This window comes from Mizuhopecten yessoensis, unplaced genomic scaffold, assembly GCF_002113885.1.
Source record: "Mizuhopecten yessoensis strain PY_sf001 unplaced genomic scaffold, ASM211388v2 scaffold8811, whole genome shotgun sequence".
NCBI classification, from domain to species: Eukaryota; Metazoa; Mollusca; class Bivalvia; order Pectinida; family Pectinidae; genus Mizuhopecten; species Mizuhopecten yessoensis.
In genome coordinates, this window is record NW_018407733.1 from 1751829 (window position 1) to 1758359 (window position 6531).

General features: G+C 40.0%; 1 long non-coding RNA gene across 1 annotated transcript; it reads left to right on the forward strand.

Moving 5' to 3' along the window:
* Positions 1-2175: 2175 nt before the first annotated feature.
* LOC110456597 lies at positions 2176-5279 on the forward strand. The gene is made up of 2 exons (XR_002463602.1): positions 2176-3856; positions 3897-5279. It is a non-coding gene; the product is annotated as an uncharacterized LOC110456597 (long non-coding RNA).
* Positions 5280-6531: the final 1252 nt, after the last annotated feature.

The following is a 6531-nucleotide window of genomic DNA, read 5'->3' on the forward strand; positions in this document are numbered from 1 at the left end:
AGGTAGAGTATAACAGCTATATAGCACTGGGGTACAGATGTAACAGCTACATTTCACTGTGAAGTAGAGTATAACAGCTATAACACTGGGGTACAGTTGTAACAGCTATAGCTCACTGTGAGGTAGAGTATAATAGATATATAACACAGGGGTACCGATGTAACAGCTATAGTTCACTGTGAGGTAGAGTATAACAGCTATAACACTGGGGAACAGTTGTAACAGCTATAGCTCACTGTGAGGTAGAGTAAAACAGCTATATAACATGGGGGTACAATTGTAACAGCTTTAGTTCACTGTGAGGTGGAGTATAACAGCTATAACACTGGGGTATAGATGTAACAGCTATAGCTCACTGTGAGGTAGAGTATAATAGATATATAACACTGAGGTACAGATGTAACAGCTATAGCTCACTTTGAGGTAGAGTATAATAGATATATAACACTGGGGTACCGATGTAACAGCTATAGTTCACTGTGAGGTAGAGTTTAACAGCTATATAACACTGGGGTACTGTTGTAACAGCTATAGCTCACTCTGAGGTAGAGTATAACAGTTATATAACACTGGGGTACAGATGTAACAGCTATAGCTCACTGTGAGGTAGAGTATAACAGCTATAACACTGGGGTATAGATGTAACAGCGATAGCTCACTGTGAGGTAGAGTATAACAGCTATATAACACTGGGGCACAGATGTAACAGCTATAGCTCACTGTGAGGTAGAGTATAATAGATATATAACACTGAGGTACAGATGTAACAGCTATAGTTCACTCTGAGGTAGAGTATAACAGCTATATAACACTGGGGTACAGTTGTAACAGCTATAGCTCACTGTGAGGTTCACTTATTTACAGTTAGACACTGATGTATAACTATCAGTGGGTTCTGATACTTCAGCACAATCAGATAAACAATCTCTGTGGGTTCTAATACTTCAGCACAATCAGATAAACAATCTCTTTTATTGATAGCTTTCTATTATGACATTAGATTTCAGTGCCTATAAGCTTTCATTTTATTTTTCTCTCTCTTTAAAAATATGATATATATATATTTGAAAGTTTTCAACTGATTTGATGATTTAATTTGATCTTTTCTTTAGATAGAATGATTACAAATACCTGAATTGGGCCTCAACTACACCTGTGTTTCTGATACCAACTCTTCAGTGCCTATCAAGTGGGCCTCAACTACACCTGGGTTTCTGATACCAAGTCTTCAGTACCTATCAATTGGGCCTCAACTACACCTGTGTTTCTGATACCAACTGTTCAGTACCTATCCTACCCTTCCCTGCAACATTTTTATAAAAGAGTTCAATGTGGCACCCAGGTAGTACTGTAGACTACATGGAATACTTACAGTTTGTGTGATAATCACCATGTTATGAGTGATATCTTTATATTTTCCAAAAATCATAAATTCAAGTCTACATATCACTAAAGTCGTTAATATTACATAATTTTATTGGTATACATTGAGTGAAGTGTTATTTAAAAATCCTCACAAATAGGCCCAGGAAGGTCTGCTGAATTAAGTTTGAGTTAAATAGTAGCAGTCTACAGAACTATAGGATTTTATAATTGATCAATTAAAATCTCATTGAGTGGTTTTAAAACTTATTATTTGAGTGCTATATAACTTTCATTTCATTGCTAAAAAGAAAATAAAAAAAGAAGATTGAGAATGCACTTACTTTATGTTCAGTTGTGCTCAGAAAATGTATTCTCCCAAAGTCATTTCCTGCACTCCCTCCCCTCCCCACCTCCAAATCATAAAACCCCGCATGTCATCCCCTCTGCAAGTCAATGCTGCCTCCCTTCCCCTCAAACCGAAGATGACTTCCCTAAAACTGTCACACCTGTCTCAAACCTCAGAATGCACCTACTCCAGAAATTATACCATTCATTTAACATCATACTCTCAAATGCAAACTCTCTTACCCAAACTGTGGAAGTCATACCTTCCAGCAAAGGATAGCGACACAAAAAACCAACTCTTAATTACAATGCCCTGCTAGAAGACAATTTCATCCAGCACCAGCCATCAAAAACCCCTGCCACAAACCATTGAAGAATCAGCCAAACCTAAAGAAAACCATAACCACATAGATTGTACTCCTCAAAAAGTTAAATCCAATCAACACTATTAACCCCACCCCCTTATCCAACTCACTATCACAACTCCAATGTCCCAGCCCAGAATACTGGTATCCCCTCCTCTACACCTTAATCTTAACCCCACCCCCTAATCCAACTCACCATCACAACTCCAACGCCCCAGCCCTGACTACTGGTACCCCCTCCTCTACACCTTAATCTTAACCCCACCCCCTAATCAAACTCACCATCACAACTCCAACGCCCCAGCCCTGACTACTGGTATCCCCTCCTCTACACCTTAATCTTAACCCCACCCCCTAATCCAACTCACCATCACAACTCCAACGCCCCAGCCCTGACTACTGGTACCCCCTCCTCTACACCTTAATCTTAACCCCACCCCCTAATCAAACTCACCATCACAACTCCAACGCCCCAGCCCTGACTACTGGTACCCCCTCCTCTACACCTTAATCTTAACCCCACCCCCTAATCAAACTCACCATCACAACTCCAACGCCCCAGCCCTGACTACTGGTACCCCCTCCTCTACACCTTAATCTTAACCCCACCCCCTAATCAAACTCACCATCACAACTCCAACGCCCCAGCCCTGACTACTGGTACCCCCTCCTCTACACCTTAATCTTAACCCCACCCCCTAATCAAACTCACCATCACAACTCCAACGCCCCAGCCCTGACTACTGGTACCCCCTCCTCTACACCTTAATCTTAACCCCACCCCCTAATCAAACTCACCATCACAACTCCAACGCCCCAGCCCTGACTACTGGTACCCCCTCCTCTACACCTTAATCTTAACCCCACCCCCTAATCAAACTCACCATCACAACTCCAACGCCCCAGCCCTGACTACTGGTACCCCCTCCTCTACACCTTAATCTTAACCCCACCCCCTAATCAAACTCACCATCACAACTCCAACGCCCCAGCCCTGACTACTGGTACCCCCTCCTCTACACCTTAATCTTAACCCCACCCCCTAATCAAACTCACCATCACAACTCCAACGCCCCAGCCCTGACTACTGGTACCCCCTCCTCTACACCTTAATCTTAACCCCACCCCCTAATCAAACTCACCATCACAACTCCAACGCCCCAGCCCTGACTACTGGTACCCCCTCCTCTACACCTTAATCTTAACCCCACCCCCTAATCAAACTCACCATCACAACTCCAACGCCCCAGCCCTGACTACTGGTACCCGCTCCTCTACACCTTAATCTTAACCCCACCCCCTAATCAAACTCACCATCACAACTCCAACACCCCAGCCCTGACTACTGGTACCCCCTCCTCTACACCTTAATGTGAAATCTCAGAATGGAGTTAATGTTGGGTTTTTCATGGTTTAATTGTTGTTGTTACCGATATATGTGTGTAAGTAAGTTTCTTAATTATGTTAATACAATTTGTTTGACAATCTGGGGAATGTTCAGGCATTTTTTCCTTGACACCAAGTATTTGTAAACCAAATTTTATGTCACTTTAAGATTCCATAGTGAATTATGTATGTATTTGATGATGTTTGCTCTGGCAATCCACATTACATATTAGTTAAATATTATTATCTGTTGATATCTATAAGCATTACCTATTACCATATTTGCCATATTGAATATCATGCTGTATTTGCCATAATAATGTGCACTTAGATATCCCTTTTAAAGGGCACTTTTCAAACACATTAATTGGGAACAAATTGTATAAAGACACGAGGTTTGCCAAGTGCCTTGTACAAATTGTATAAAGACACGAGGTTTGCCAAGTGTCTTGTACAGTTTGAATATGAACTAACTCCAGTCACAAGTTGAGGGACCACTTTCTCACTCAACGTTCACAAGTCTAGAAAACCTTCCTGTTTCTGATTGGGGCAATGATTCCTGTGAACTCTGGCGGGGCAATGATTCCTGTGAACTCTGGCGGGGCAATGATTCCTGTGAACTCTGGCGGGGCAATGATTCCTGTGAACTCTGGCGGGGCAATGATTCCTGTGAACTCTGGCGGGGCAATGATTCCTGTGAACTCTGGCGGGGCAATGATTCCTGTGAACTCTGGCGGGGCAATGATTCCTGTGAACTCTGGCGTCCCAATGGAAGATGACGTTACAAAGCATTATTATTTGATATCATAATTAAAAGATTGACCAATGAAATCACGTCCAGGGTGGTACTTACTAGTGGGTTACCAAAAATTCCTACCAGGTTTATCCAGTTCTAGTCTGTATGTTGTAGCATTTATGATGGCTCAACTATGTTAAACGTTTACTGGTAGTTGCTGGCACGGGGATTAAAAACAGCCATATGCTAGGTTTGTCATATTGTGGAACACACCACAGGTATGTATTGATTACGTATTGTTTAGTACCTGGTACATGTAATGTACAGTGCACTTCAACAGAGGAACAGAATTATTCCTTTTTTTCCTGGCATGACTAGAGCAGTCAAGTGAAGTGATTGAATGTTTGAATTGTTTACACCTTGCGGACCAGGTTCATCATTATCTCAGTACACAGGGAGGCTTTTACATAAGCCATCTTATCTTCCGATTTTCCCAAATATGAGATTTCTGATTTTTCTTAAGATTCCTTTGAACACTTAAATAAGATTTACTATTTAAATTGAAATGTATGAGGTTTCCTCACTTTTGAGATTAATATCTAAAAGAGAAAAGGTGTTTATGTTAATTGTTTTTTTAACAACAAACGATGTAAAATGTATTAGCTAGCTGAAACACATGTATGAACACAGATGGATGTCTATGTAGATAAGCGATGTATTTTAACCTTTTGGTTTGGTAAATAGGTTATAACATTGGTTTATATATTGGTTTTGTTGAAGTTCTTTATGTTTAAGCCAAAAATATTTGCTTTTCTTCATAAATTGTATAGTCAATATTTCAATGGACCACAAAAAGAGAATGAAAAATAATTTGTAGGCTATGTATGCTAAATAATCTGTTCTAACATGTAGGAAGAATGTACATATCATTATGTAGTGGGATTGTTTTACACTCGACAGCATTAATAGTTAATTCTGAGGAGAAACAATTTGTACCGATATGTGTGGGATGTCGTGGAAGTGTCATTGGCTTAAATGTGTTAGGAATTATAAGTATTAAAGTATGTATTGCATCAACATGACCTCGTCTTTTGTTTGAAACTTACCTGATCCTGAAGGACATTATAAATATGTTTATTGCACGTTGTGAATTGTATTATCCGCTGTCTGACAGTCAACATTATAATTTGGATTTCTGTTGATCTACAGAGTTTGACTAAAATTTGGTTGAAGTAAAATGTAAAAATTAACTTGGGGTCAACACAAAAGGAACACTGTTGGAACACACAGTCGATGTGAAGTTACGACGACAGGAACACAACATCAACATCAACACAAAAGAGAGATGAGACCTTGAGACATTGACACAAAATAGAGATGAGACATTGACACAAAAGAGAGATGAGACCTCGAGACATTAACACAAAAGAGAGATGAGACATCTACACGAAAGAGAAATGAGACATTGACACAAAAGAGAGACGAGACCTCGAGACATTGACACAAAAGAGAGATGAGACCACGAGACATTGACACAAAAGAGAGACGAGACCTCGAGACATTGACACAAAAGAGAGATGAGACCTTGAGACATTGACACAAAATAGAGATCAGACATTGACACAAAAGAGAGATGAGACATTGACATAAAAGAGAGATGAGACATTGACACAAAGAGAGATGAAGAGATGAAACATTGACATAAAAGAGAGATGAGACATTGACACAAAGAGAGATGAGACATTGACACAAAGAGAGATGAGACATTGACACAAAGAGAGATGATACCTCGAAACATCGATACAAAAGAGAGATGAGACATCGACACAAAAGAGAGATGAGACATTGACACAAACGAGAGATGAGACATCGACACAAAAGAGAGATGAAGAGATGAAACATTGACACAAAAGAGAGATGAGACATTGACACAAAAGAGAGATGAGACATCAACACAAAGAGATGAGACATTGACACAAAAGGGAGATGAGACATCTACACGAAAGAGAGATGAGACATTGACACAAAAGAGAGATGAGACATTGACACAAAAGAGAGATGAGACATTGACACAAAAGAGAGATGAGACATCGACACAAAAGAGAGATAAAGAGATGAAACATTGACATAAAATAGAGATGAGACATTGACACAAAGAGAGATGATATCTCGAAACGTCGATACAAAAGAGAGATGAGACATCGACACAAAAGAGAGATGAGACATCGACACAAAAGATAGATGAGACATCGACACAAAAGAGAGATGAAACATCGACACAAAAGAGAGATGAGACATCAACACAAAAGATAGATGAGACATGGACACAAAAGA